Raw genomic sequence first — 13,713 nt, 5'->3', positions numbered from 1 at the left:
GCCCTCACAGGAATTACACTGAGTGGGGGGGGGGGGGAGCCAATCTCAAACAGTTTTTGTGTGATTCCATTTATACAACCTTGAAATGACAAAATTATAAAGATGGACAATAGTTTAGTGGTTGCCAGGGATTAAGGAGGGGCTGGGGTTCAGAGGGAAGTGGTGTGACTACTAAAAGGGTAGATACTATGAAGAATCTTTGTAATGGAACTGTTTTGTTCTCGACTGTGGTGGTGCTCACATGAATCTACACATACGAAAAAATTGCACAGAACTAAATACATGTGCATGTGTGTACACACACACGAATGAGTGCATGGAAAACTAAGGTAGGCATATTGTCAATTTCCTGAATGTGCTATTGTATTGTAGTTATGCATGGTTATGTAAGATATTACCATTGGGGGAAACTGGGTGAAGAGTAAGAAGAGTAAGATCTCGCTACATTCTTTTTTTTTTTTTTTTAAGATTTATTTATTTATCCGAGAGAGAGCAAGCAAGTACAAGCGGGAGGGAAGAGGGAGAGGGAGAGAGAATCTTAAGCAGACTCTGTGTGGAGCCCAATGTGAGGCTCCATCTCAGACCCTGAGATCACGACCTGAGCTGAAACCAAGAGTTGGATGCTTAACCAACTGTGCCACCTGTGGGGCCCTCTCCATATTATTTCTTATAACTGCTTGTAAATCTAAATTATCTCTAAATAAAAAGTTTTAAAAACTGAACACATATAAATAAACCTTGTTCCATCTTATTTCATCACTCCCTATGCTTTCCTGGCTAGTTTAGTTCACTCCTCCCCACCCAAATTATCATGGCTACATATATATAATGAATTAGTGGGGGCATCATTAAGAGAGAGAAGAATTAGCTGGCACATTTGTTCTCTTGGGTCTCATTTGTGTAAATTATCTTCCACTCCTAGTCTCTTGGGCCTGCTATGAAATGTAGTCCCAGCCAGTCAGCACTTGACTCCCATCTGGATCAAGGCTCCAATCCATCTTTGAGTCTGAGATAGCCAGGAATGCTACTTGGGGTCTCCCCAACATCGGCTATGCTTACTTGTTTAATGTCGATCTCTTTGCTGGACTACAATTCCATGAAGACAGGAATTCATTCATTCACTTATTCATTCATTCGGTAAAAAAAAATTTAAGTAGGTTCCATGTCCAAAGTGGAGCCCAACATAGGGCTTGAACTCATGACCCTGAGGTCAAGACCTACACTGAGATCAAGAGTCAGATGCTTAACTGGTTGAGCCACCCAGAAACCCCTCAATCAGTAAATATATACTGCATGTCTACTGTTCTAGTGCTGAGGATAAGGACAGGTGTGAGATTAGTAGCTGTGAGGTGTCTGAGACTAGAAGCAGGAAGACCTGAGATGGTGGTAGCAGAAATTCCAGAGGGAAATGATGATGGTGATTAAGGCGGTGGTAGTGGGGTTGGAGAGAAGGGCCAAATTCAAGAAATGTTTCTGAAGAAGTTGATAGATGTATGCAAGGCTTACTGAGAAGCCAGAAATAAGGATGACCCCCAGGATTCTGGCTTTGATCCTTCAGTCTCCAAAAGTGGGCATACCAGAGGAGGGCAGGTTCAGCGCAAAAGGGGACTCTCACTAGCTCCATTTTGGACATTTCATTTGGCACTTGGAGCACCCAAGTGGAGTTGTTCAGGAGATAGGTAAATTATGGAGTTAGAGTTCAGAGGACCATTGCCTAGAGTTAGATATTTGAGAGCTGAAGCACAGGAGAAATGAGATAACTTAGGGAAAGCGGATAGAGGCAGAAGAGGAAAGAGAAGCATACATTCAATGGCTGGGTTGAGGAAGAGGCATCTGTGCACTCTGTTTACATAGGTGTTGTATGCTACAGAGAGACCAAATAAAAGCAGGGTTATGAAGAATCCGAAAAAGAGCTTGAGCATTCCATTCACCTTGGCAGGTACGTGCTGCCGGGGCCACTAACCAGCTAACGACTGTCTCTAGGAACCAAGTTCACCTTCACCAAGTGATCACCCAATTATCTCTCTAAATTTTCTCTTTGAGAAGAACAATCGCAACAATAATAGCTAATATTCAGCACTTACTGTGTTCTAAGTAAACATTTTACATGAGTTATCTCATTTAATGACCTCATTTAATCTTCCAAACAACGCTGTGAGGTGGGTACTATTATTTACGTCATGTTATAGATGGAAACACTGAGATTGAGAGAGCTTCATTCACTTGCCTAAGATCACATAAATAGTGAGCAACCCAGTTCTGTTAAGTCCAGAGTCCACAAGCTACACTTTATCTCCAGAATAAGTGGGTCACAGAGATGCAAATATTCTATTCTATTCGAGTTATATTTCTCACTGTAAATTAATAAATAGGCAGGCTCCTGAAATTCACAAACGGAATAATACAGATTTGCGATTGATTTGGGCACAAGCAGTTGTCAGTATTAGGAAGTACTGACAGCTCTAAACCTGCCAGTAAAATAAATGAGAGAGATATGGGAAGTTTGTAAGGCAAATGTATTAAAGATGTTTTGTCGCTGTTGTAGTTTCTTTTTCTTTTAAAGACAGGAGAAAGATGCGTTTGTCAGCTAAAGACAATGAGGGGGGAGAGAAAAACATCATGGGAAAAGGGGGAAACTGAGGGAATAATAGACCAGAGGAAGAGGCAGGTCACAAATTCAGAGTATAAGTGACAGAATTGACTTTTGATGGGGGAAAGCTTTTTCACTAAGAAATGGAAGCAGATGCAGAGAAATTGCAGGAGAGGGAGGGTGCTGGAAACTTAGGATGATCTCCATGTTCTCAGTAAAAAGGGAGGGAATGTCCTTACTGTGAGGGTGGGAGACATACAAAGAGGGAGTTTGAGGAAAGTGGCAACGGTTGCAAATGCTGCTCTGGGAGAGGAAGCTGCTTCCAAAATGGACCAGTTCACAGGAGAATGCTGGGGGCGGCAAAAAGTCCCGCTGAGGTTGGAGACCAGGGATTTGCAGGGGCAATCCTCTGAACAGTTTTGTGATTTTCCTCTAGCAACTCTTGACAACCCAATGGAGGAATTGAGAAGCCTGTTGGTGGAGTGAAATTTCATTATGCAGTTAAGGCAGGAGAGTAAAGTCAGAAGGGGCTGAGGGGCTGCTCATGGCTTAAGCTAAATAGAGAAAGGATTGAAAATGAAAGATAAATGATAGATTGGAAGAAAAAGGCAATTAAGAGTCAGAAAGAAGGGAGTTGGAAAGAAAGAAAGTGGTGGTCAGAGCGTGAGATCTGAGTTGAAAATTTTAGAGGAAGTTCTAGGTAAATAATTACAATAGGCAGCATTCTACTGATTGTGCAATTCAACTAATTGAACTGAAGTGCTCGCTGGCTAGCAACAAGGTAATGTAATTGCTAGAAATGCTATTTTCAGGGTCCAAATATGGCATTCAAAAGACAATTAGGAACATCAATGTTTAATGTATAAATATCAAATAAGAGGCCTTTTGCTACTGATGTGTTCTATTTCCCTATCTCTCTGGCACAGTCTATGTACTGCTCTTTTTGTTGGCACAAGGCCAAAAGCCTGTACACTCGATATTTGAACAACATGGGCTTGAACTATACGGGCTCACTCATATGCAGATTTTTTTCAATAAATATATTACGGCACTGTAAACATATTTTCCTTATGATTTTTAAAAAATATTTTATTTATTTATTTGTCAGAGAGAGAGAGAACACAAGCAGGGGGAGTGGCAGGCAGAGGGAGAAGCAGGCTCCCGCTGAGCAGGGAGCCCAATGTAGGACTCGAACCCAGGACCCTGGGATCACGACCTGAGCCGAAGACAGACGCTTAACCGACTGAGCCACCCAGGCATACCTCCTTATGATTTTCTTAACATTTCCTTTTCTCTAGCTTACTTTATTATAAGAATACAGTATATAATATACAAAACATATGTTAATTGTTATGTTCTTGGTAAGGCTTCAGGGCAACAGTAGGCTCTTAGTTAAGTTTTGGGGGAGTCAAAGTTATATGCAGATTTTCAATTATGGGAGATGGGAGACAGTCAGTGCTCTTAACTCTTACATTTTTCAAGGGTCAATGGAATCTTCTTTCTGTTTCAATTCTTATAGGGCATTCACAATGTTTTTTTTCCCCTCTTAACAAATAGGTGTTGACTGCCTAATGAAGCCAGACAGCTTCATGAACCCGAGAACAAGAGTTGTAACCTCCTGTGTGCCTGGGTGGCTCAGCTGGTTAAGTGTCTGCCTTTGGCTCAGGACATGATCCTGGGGTTCTGGGATTGAGTTCCCAGTCTGGCCTCCCTGCTCAGCGGGGAGCCTACTTCTCCCTCCCCTCCCCTCACCTCCCCCCATGCGCACGCTCTCTCTCTCTCCTCTCTCTCTCTCTCTGTCTGAAATTTAAAAAAAAAAAAAAAAGAGAGAGAGAGTTGCATCCTTCTCCAACTGAGCCAGCCAGGGACCCCCGCCCATTCTCTATTTGGATATTTCGAAAACTGTTGAGTTTTGAGGGTTCTTTATCTATTCTACCTACACGTCCTTTGTAGATAAGTGTTCTGCAAATATTTTCTCCCATTCTGTAGCTTGTCTTTTTAGTCTCTTAACCTGGTCTTTCGTAGGTTTTCTCATTTTGATGAGATACAATTTATCAGTTTTTCCTTTTATAAATCATACTATTGGTGTCAAGCCGTGCCCGAGATCCTGAAGATTTTTCTCTCTCTTTCCTTCTTTTTTTTTTTTTAAAGGTTTTGTGGTTTTATAGACGAACCAACATGAGTTTGCTCCTTGATGAGTCAGAAGTTGCACCAGGTTGGGGCGCCTGGGTGGCACAGCGGTTAAGCGTCTGCCTTCGGCTCAGGGCATGGTCCCGGCGTTATGGGATCGAGCCCCACATCAGGCTCCTCCGCTATGAGCCTGCTTCTTCCTCTCCCACTCCCCCTGCTTGTGCTCCCTCTCGCTGGCTGTCTCTATCTCTGTCAAATAAATAAATAAAATCTTAAAAAAAAAAAAAAGAAGTTGCACCAGGTTGAGTTGTTGCACAAAGAGAACTTTCATTTGTAGCAAATGAAATCATAGGGAATGGCTGCCAAGCTGTGACTCCCTGAGAGGGTGAGTGGGTTCCTTTGGGTCAGGGTTAGGATAAATATTTAGATAGAGAAGCCTTGTCATTGTGTGTAGACGAGGGCATAAGGTCATTCCTGCATCTTAAGGAAACATGCCTATCCGAACATTGTATGTTATGTAAATGAGGCTGAGGCTCCTCCGGGGGCAGAGTCTGTAGTACTATAATTAGGTCAAGGTAGTTGTAGGTCATTCCGTAGGTCAGACCCCGGTCCATCTGCACAGGTGCGAGCCAGGTTTAGCTCAAAGGGTCTTGGTGGTCAGCGGGGAGGTTTTGGCAGTGCAGTTGCCATCACCCGGGAGTGGTTTCAGGTTTCATGTGCCGGAGTCTACAGGCAAATGTAAGACCAAAGTTAGTGGGTACAAACAGGTGGGCAGTGAAGGTCGGGTCTTGGGGTCCAGCTCGTGACAGTTTTATATTAAAGTCTGTATTCCATTCGGATTTGATTATTGTATAAACTGTGAGATTTAGGTCTAGGTGGCGTGTTTGTTTGTCGCCTGTGGATGCTCGTTACTTCAACCATTTCTTGAAAAGGCTGTCTTTCCTCCATTGAATTATTCTTGCATCTCGGCCAAAACCAAACTGGACACACTTCTGGAAACCTGTTATGGGCCAGACCCTGGGCTATCTTCTTTACAGTAGTCTTTTCTCCTCTTTCAACAACCTGCAAAATCGTTATTTAGCACCTGTTCTGTGCAAGCACTGTGCTAGCTTGGAGAAGGCACGAACGAGGCTGCCTGGAAGGCTTCACAGAGGAAGAGACAAGCATGAGCACAGTCTGCAAAGAATAGGGAGAACAGGGAGAGCTTTCCAGACTGAAGAAAAAGCACATCAAACGGCTAGGGGGTGTAGAACAGCTTTGTACATTTAGGAAGCAGCAAGGATATTACAGCTAAAAGGAGAGGAACAAGAGAGCATTTTCTCATGTTAAGTTTAAAATACCTGGGGATATCTCAGTGGAAATGACCAGCAGGCAGTTGGCTACATGGGTCTGGAGCTCAAGAGAGAGATTCAGGCTGGATGCTAAGCTTTGTTTGTTGTTGTTGTTTAAGATTTTTATTTATTTGTCACAGAGAGAGAGACAGAGAGAGCACAAGCAGGGGGAGTGGCAGGCAGAGGGAGAAGCAGGCTCCGTGCTGAGCAAGGAGCCTGATGCGGGACTGATTCCAGGACTCTGGGATCATGACCTGAGCCAAAGGCAGACACTTAACCGACTGAGCCACCCAGGCGTCCCTGGACACTAAGCTTTGGAAATTTCATAGCACATCTGACGTTGGATTGCCCCGGGGAAAAAAAGTATTAGAGTTAAAAGGAAAGAGGGCCAATGGAAGATTTAAAACATTTGCACATTTAAGTGGCAAAAGAACTGAGAATGAATGGTTAAAGAAGTAGGACGTTATACTAGAGTGGTATGTCCACAACCAGCAAAGGTGAGAAATTCTGGTTTTTGCTTTTCTGTTATGGGTAACATCTAGCATAAAAAAAAAAAGATCTACAAAGAGATCGTGTTTCACAAGACTGTTTATAAAAACTATGTACTTAAACTAGAGTTTTCATCAAAATGCAGTATCTAAAAAGTTAAGTATAAACATGTTAACTGCTATTATGGGGCTTTATAATCAAGTAGCTTGCGAGTGGTAGCTATGTAATATATGGTTACGTATTTTTAAAAATTGAAGGAAAAACGAAATTAGGTCGAGTCTTTATTAAGAAAGCAAAATAAGGGGGCTCCTGAGTGGCTCAGTCAGTTAAATGTCTGCCTTTGGCTCAGGTCATGATTCCGGAGTTCTGAGATCAAGCCCCACATCGGGCTCCCTGCTCAGCAGGGAGTCTGCTTCTCCCTCTGCCCCTCATCCTGCTAGTGCTCTCTCTCTCAAATGGATAGATAAAATCTTAAAAAAAAAAAAAAAAGCAAAATAAGGGCTGTCTGGCTGGCTCCTTCAGAGGAGTGTAAGACTCTTGATCTTGGGGTTGTGGGTTGGAGTCCCAAACTGGTTGTAGAAATTACTAAAAAAAAAAAAAAAAATACTTAAAAAAAAGCAAAACAAGTATATTAGGAAATTCTTCTAATTATTAATACAAAATGACTTTCACGTGAATTTCCCCCAAATAATTTGGATTTTTTGTTTTAAACTCAAGAACTGGTAAATCCATATGTGTTTTTAAAAAACAAAAAACTCCTCTTTACATCGTAGTGCACTTACAAACACAGGATGCCCCTGGGCTGAATAGATCCCCTGCCCCAAACTCTTCACCACCCTTATTTGCAAACACAGCCTTAGCAGTTGTAACTAGCTAAGGATCTTGAGATGAAATCATCTTGGATTTAGGGTGGACCTTAATTCCACTGACTGGTGTCTTTATAAGAGAAAGAACACAGAAATTTGGGCACAGAGAGATACACAGAGACACAGAGACAGAGATCGGGAGTCTTGGGCTGTAAGCCAAGGAACACCAAAGGATTGCTGACAACCAGCAATTTCTCCAGGAGGTAGGAGAGGGATGGGGGCGGTTTCTCTCTCAGAACTTCCAGAGGAATCAACTCTACTGGCACCTTGATATCAGACTTCTGGTGAATGCATTTTTATTGCTTTAAGTCACCCAATTTGTAGCAGTTTGTTGTAGCCTCCCTCAAGTACTAAGAGAGCCCCTATTTCTCACCATCTTCCCAGGCCCCCAAAGGTATCATTAGATAAATAATTTTTTATGTTCTAAAAGAAAAAAAAATAGATTTTTTTTTTTAAATCACTGGCACTTACTATAAGGGGAGAACAATATCCACAAAGTTTTGCTGAGTTAGTTCTAAGCAATTCTAAATGCAAACTGGTGTTGTTGTTTTTAAAGATTTTATTTATTTATTTATTTATTTATTTATTTATTTATTTATTTATTTATGTGTGTGAGAGAGAGAGAGAGAAAATGAATGGGGGGAGGGGCAGAGGGAGAGGGAGAAGCAGAATCCCCACTGAGCAGGGAGCCCTACATGGGACTCTATCCCAGGACCTCAGAATCATGACCTGAGCCAAAGGCGGATACTTAACCGACTGAGCCACCCAGGCGCCCTGAAAACTGGTTTAATTGAAACAAACTGCCAATTATTTAGCTTTGTGCTGGCTATTTAATGTGTTTTCCTCAACCCTCTTCCAATTAATGTTGAACAGTGTAAGTTCATTTAGTCGGTTAATATCTGTTTCCTAAAATCAACAGAGTCTTGATTGGTCTGTTGGGAAAAAAGGGCTGAGATTGGGGCTAGTGATGATTGCCTTAAAACCAGTCGAGTGCCTGCATTATTCAAAATCCCTGGAGTCTAAGAATACTTTCTCATTGGTGTTGTTCACTTTGCTAATATTTACTTGTAAGAGGGAGGCTTGAAACCGTAAACTACTGATAACTGTTCAATATAATAATCAGTATGAAAACACATCTAATTGACCTGTTTCTGACCTGGTTTTAACTGGATGCAGGGTTTTGGTAACTTGTCCTCTTTAGGATTCAGTTTTTTTTTTTTTTTTAAGATTTTATTTATTTGTTTGAGAGAGAGAGAGAGCACAAGCAGGGGGAGCAGCAGGGATAGGGAGAGGGAAAGGGTGAGGCAGAAGCAGGCTCCCTGCTGAGGAGAGAGCCTGAAGTGTGGCTCCACCCCAATGACCTGAGCCAAAGGCAGATGCCTAACTGACTGAGCCAAACATGGCACCCCTAGGATTCTGTTGTTGATCGAGTATCTTCTTGGGCTCAGTCTGTATTCTGATTTTTGGCTATTGAGCACCTCTCTGGGTTGAGGCTCCAAGCAGGCCCTAATGGTGTGTTATACTCTTCTAAAGATTTAATCTTTTTTGCTTTTGGTAGATTAGGACTCTAAATAGTAAATACTGTTTTTAAGCATTTGTGGGTACAAAGTCTCCTGAATTTCAGAGGGTTTAAATTTGGATGTGTTTAAAATTGGATACCTCCAGGGGCTCCTGGCTGGCTGAATTGGTAGAGTGTGGGACTCTTGATCTTGGGGTTAGGTTTGAGCCCCATGTTGAGTGTAGAGATTACTTAAAAATAAAATCTTAAAAAAATAAAATTGGATTGTCCAAATTTAAATTATTTATTCAATATTTATTTAGGTTTTATTTATTAACTTAAGTAATTATTAAAGTATCCAAATCATAGACCAATCTGTAATGAAAATTTGTGTGTGCGTGAAAGGTACTTTTCTGTCTTTTTTTAAAAGATTTATTTATTTGAGAGAGAGAGAGAGCAGAGTGGGGAAGAGCAGGCGGGAGGGAGAGAAGCAGACTCCCCTCTGAGCAGGGAGCCCGACATGAGGCTCAATCCCAAGACTCTGAGATCATGACCTGAGCCAAAACCAAGAGTTGGCCACTTAACCGACTGAACTACCTGAGCATCTGGAGAGGAGAGGTACTTTTCTAAATGGGGATTGGGGGCAGAGAAAGCCGAGGAAGAAGAAGCAAGTATCAAAGTGGACAAAAGTACTCACAAAACCTAAGAGGGAATATAAGATTTTTGCAAAAATTTTATGCAAGGTATTTTCTAAGATTCAGAACAACTAACTTACAAACTTTTGGAACTTAATCCAATTTTCTTTGGGGACTCCTATGAGTATTTTATAAGTACTATGTAGGAGATTAGGGCCTAAAACAGAACCTTCCAAATGACAAATGGTTTCATCCGGAGCAATGGCACCAAGTTATGTTGGACAAATGAGAAGAATGAATTTTAAAAATTATCATATACTTACTGTTTAACAGAAAAAGTGAAAAAAGTCATCTTTGGATTTGTTCGGAAGCAAAATAAGAAGGTGAAATTAAATAACCCTTTGAGCGTTCATGTAAGCCAGGGTTTCTCAGTCTTCGCACTGTTGATGTTTGGGACCAGATAATTCTTTGTTGTAGGGAGCTGTCCTGTGTAATGTTGAGTGGTTAGCAGCTTCCGAGGTCTCTACCCATTAGACGCCTTCCCTTTGCAGTGTGACGACCAAAATGTCTCCAGACATGGTGGGACAAAATTGTTCCCAGCTGGGAACCACTGATTTTTAAGCCTTGAAAGAGAAGAGCAGCAAACACTTGGCCCCAGTGTTTTACAACAAGTATTGGCTTTTCCCAGTTTTACTGAAATATAATTAACATGTAGTGCTGTATATGTTGAGGTGTACAGCATAATGATCTGACTTACAAATACCATGAAAGCGGCTTAGTCTTAATCCTTATCAGTCACTTCTGCCTCATTGAAACTGCCATATCATGACCCATGAGATCATGACTTGAGCCCAGATCAAGAGTCCTATGCTTAACTGACTGAGCCACCCAGGTACCTCCCCCCAGTATATTTTCTAAAATATGGGGGTTGCGGACTTTCCTGTCTGGGAACTCTTTCAGGAGAAGGGCAGTGTTTTCCCTTGACATCCTCTGGATGTCACCGGAAGTTCATTAGTTGAATGACCTTTTTTGCTGGTTAAACACAAGAGATGGATGTTCTTTTTTTTTTTTTTTTTAATTTATTTATTTGTCGGAGAGAGGGAGTGAGCACAAGCAGGGGGAGCAGCAGGCAGATGGAGAAGCAGGCTCCCTGCTGAGTAAGGAGCCCCATGAGGGATTGGATCTCAGGACCCCGGGATCATGACCTGAGCCTAAGGCAGACACTTAACCGACTGAGCCAAGAGTTCCAGCACAAGAGAGTTCTTAAAGGAAGGGTTTCTCTGAAGTTTCTTTTTTAGGAATATCTGTTTCGCCTATCTTAAATATTTCAGGTAAAGTAAAAAAGCAGTGATCATGCTGACACTTCACGATGATTGAGCTTTGGGTAAGTGAACCATTTTATATTCTGTATTTGATTCTTCCCACTTTTAATCAGAAGACACCTGCAGACTAACAGAACTATGTGCAGGGGACAAGCATGTCCTTATGTTTTGGGGTCCTTTAATAATTTTGCTGCCATCAACCCAGGCCATGTCAGGCCACTTCATGTCCACCAAGGGCGCTCTCCAGCTGCTGGATATTAATACTACCAGCAGCCCACGGCTTTCTCTGGGCCCGCCGTGGGAAGACCAATACGTAGATGTGTGTTAATTTTCGGGCCTTGACATCGTTTCCGAGGAATTTAACTCCACCTCTTCGGGCAGAATGGAAAAACAGCGCCCTCGTTCCCGCCCTTCACCACCCCTTGGCCTCCTCCCACTTTCCTTTTGGTCCTCTTCTGTTACAGAAGTTCTGATTTTTCCTAGACAGCTAGACGAAAGGTACCAAACGTGGAGTTATATTATCCTTTTATTTGCTCTGGTGGGACACTAGAGAGGAAATCACACTTTGCAACTGGTTCCCCAGTTATAAATGTAGCCCTGAAAACTTCAGCGCCCGCCTAGGGCTCCAGGTTTGACTGACAAGGACGCGCCGAGGGAAAGCGCGGAGGCGGGGCGGGGGGCCGCGGGTCGAGCCCGAGACAAAGAGGTTTTGGCTACCACTGAGGCGGGAAGGGCCCCTTGAGGTAACTAGCCTTTGCGTTCTAAGGGGGCGTTTGGTGGGGTCGTGTTCTTGGGAGAGAGGGCGGCAGGCGCCGGGGCCCAGCCGGCTGAAGGGCCGGGTGGTGAGGGGGCGCAAGGGGGGCGGGGGGGGGGGTGCGCCGCCGTCACGTGGCCTCCGCCGCGGTGGGGTTGGGGCTGTTCTTCCGGGTTGGAGGCGCAGAGCCGTGGGGCCCGAACCGGGTCTGCCAGCGCGGCGTTCCCCCGCCGCGCGCCGCCCACGGCCTGCTGGCTTCCCCGCCAAGGTGAGCGGCGCGGCGCGGGCAGCCCGGGCGCGCGATTGGGGCGCAGCTGGGGAGGGGGCGCGGGGCTCGCGGGGATGGCCCGGGCCCTCGCCGTGGAGGAGAACTGTCAAGGAGCAGAAGGGGGCGGGGTCGGCAGTGACCTGGGTGCGGAGTGCACCCGGGCTCCCGGGGACCAGAGGCTTGGGTCCGGAAGGAGAACCGCGCCTCAAGGGCCCTCTTTCCTGTCTCTTGCTGGGGCGACGTGGAAAGGAGTGGGCGGGTGGTTGGGGAACTGGGCACTCGCAGGGGTCAGGGAACAGGCAGCTGTGCAGGTGCAGATCTTGGAGCTTTGGGGGGCAGCGGGAGTCGTAGGGGGTCATTTCGGCCCGCCAGATGGGAGGAGGAGGGGAGGTCATAGAGGACTTTTGATAGAGGGTGCACCTGGAGAAGTGGCAGCTGGACGCCCCGACATTGTGCTTGAACTTTGAGGGAATTCGGGGTTGGCGATCGGCTGGAGACCTAGGAGGTGGTAAGTTGTGAGTGTGTCTGTCAGTGCGGGCTGGTGGTGGTCCGGGCAAACTTCAACCAGGCAGTGTGGGGCCCGGGGTTGGCGACCGGGAGGAGACAGTGGTGGGGGCAGAGCTGATTCGAACCCCGGAGGCGGAATGTCTATTATTTGGCCTCGGCCAATCGGCTTCAGGGGAAGGTTATAAATAGAAGTCCCGCGCAGTTGCCAGCCGCGCTGCAGTTTAGTGGCCGGAGGGGCGGTACCGGTGGGTTTGGGCGAGGTCACACTGCCTGCCAGTCTAAGCTTCTGTAGGGTATTGTGTCCTTGGTTGGTGTGTTTCACTTTAAAAGCGTGACTTGTTTACGGTTGCATGCGTCCTTTATTCGCCCTGCAGTGCAGGGCAGTCCTAAAGGGATCGCCTTGTAAGGAGTCTTGTAGGACAGACTCCGTTTGAATGGGGCTTGCATGCTTTTATTTAAAATGCTCCCCTCTTCTCCATCGCTCCCCTTTTGTTTGCAAACCTGGCTGTTTTGTAAAAATTTTATTAAATGTACAGTTTAGGATTACTTTCTTACCAGCAAATGTGCTGAGGCTGTTTACCTTTGCTGATGGAATCAGTTTTCTGCAAGGATACACAGCATTTCATTTTCAAAGAAAATTTCTTGAAACTCTGGAAAATGTGTTCCCTAGATACCTAGGTTTCAGGTTACCTAGCCCTAGTTATTCATTCATTCAGTCAAAACACACTTGCTGTTTTCCTATTTTGTGCAAATCACTGGGCTATATGTAACACCAAAGTGAATAATAATAGCAATTAAGATACTGTGTCCTTTTAATCCTCACAACAACCCAGTAAGACAGGTGCTGTTATTATCCTCATTTTAAATGTGAGGAAATCAGGTTCAGAGGAGTTAAGTGAATGACTTGCCAAGGACACAGCTGATAAATTACAGAATGGGGGCTTACAACCCACAGGTCACCTTGCTGGCCTCTACGCCGCCTTCTCTCTCTGCCCTCAAGAATTTTAGCACCTATTAGGGGAGATAGTTGTCCAAATAACTTACATTACACTTCTGTATGAATGATATGCTAAATTTTTTTTTTCCAATTTTGAATTGTAAAGCTTTCCCCCATTGCTTTAAAGCCATAGAAGCACATGGATAATAAAATAGCAGAGGGCTTTTTAAGTGAAGAGAGGGGCAAATATGACAATTAAGCTAGTATTCTATGTTCGATGTAAACAAGTACCTGTCTGTGATAACACGGTTTCAGATATTCTCTGAATATCTTCCAGGATCATTTGTATTTGATTTAGGCTTAGTGGTAGGGACTGTTCTTGCCAA

At 44.1% G+C, this 13,713-nt stretch overlaps 1 protein-coding gene across 4 annotated transcripts in view; it reads left to right on the top strand.

Moving 5' to 3' along the window:
• Positions 1-11,249: 11,249 nt before the first annotated feature.
• Positions 11,250-13,713, top strand: part of NNT (nicotinamide nucleotide transhydrogenase) — an 87,657-nt gene continuing 85,193 nt past the window's right edge. The window contains exon 1 of one of the 4 annotated variants that reach the window (XM_045787395.2): positions 11,250-11,359. The gene's annotated coding sequence lies outside the window, so the exon portion shown is untranslated. Of the gene's footprint in view, positions 11,360-11,452; positions 11,605-11,751; positions 11,884-12,168; positions 12,392-13,713 lie in introns of those variants that run through there. The other 3 variants (XM_045787396.2, XM_045787394.2, XM_045787393.2) reach the window with 3 other exon arrangements.

The sequence above is a fragment of the Ursus americanus genome, chromosome 15 (genome assembly GCF_024610735.1).
Source record: "Ursus americanus isolate L20-20 chromosome 15, mUrsAme1.1.p, whole genome shotgun sequence".
Classification (NCBI taxonomy): Eukaryota; Metazoa; Chordata; class Mammalia; order Carnivora; family Ursidae; genus Ursus; species Ursus americanus.
This window is presented reverse-complemented; position numbering and strand designations above follow the sequence as displayed.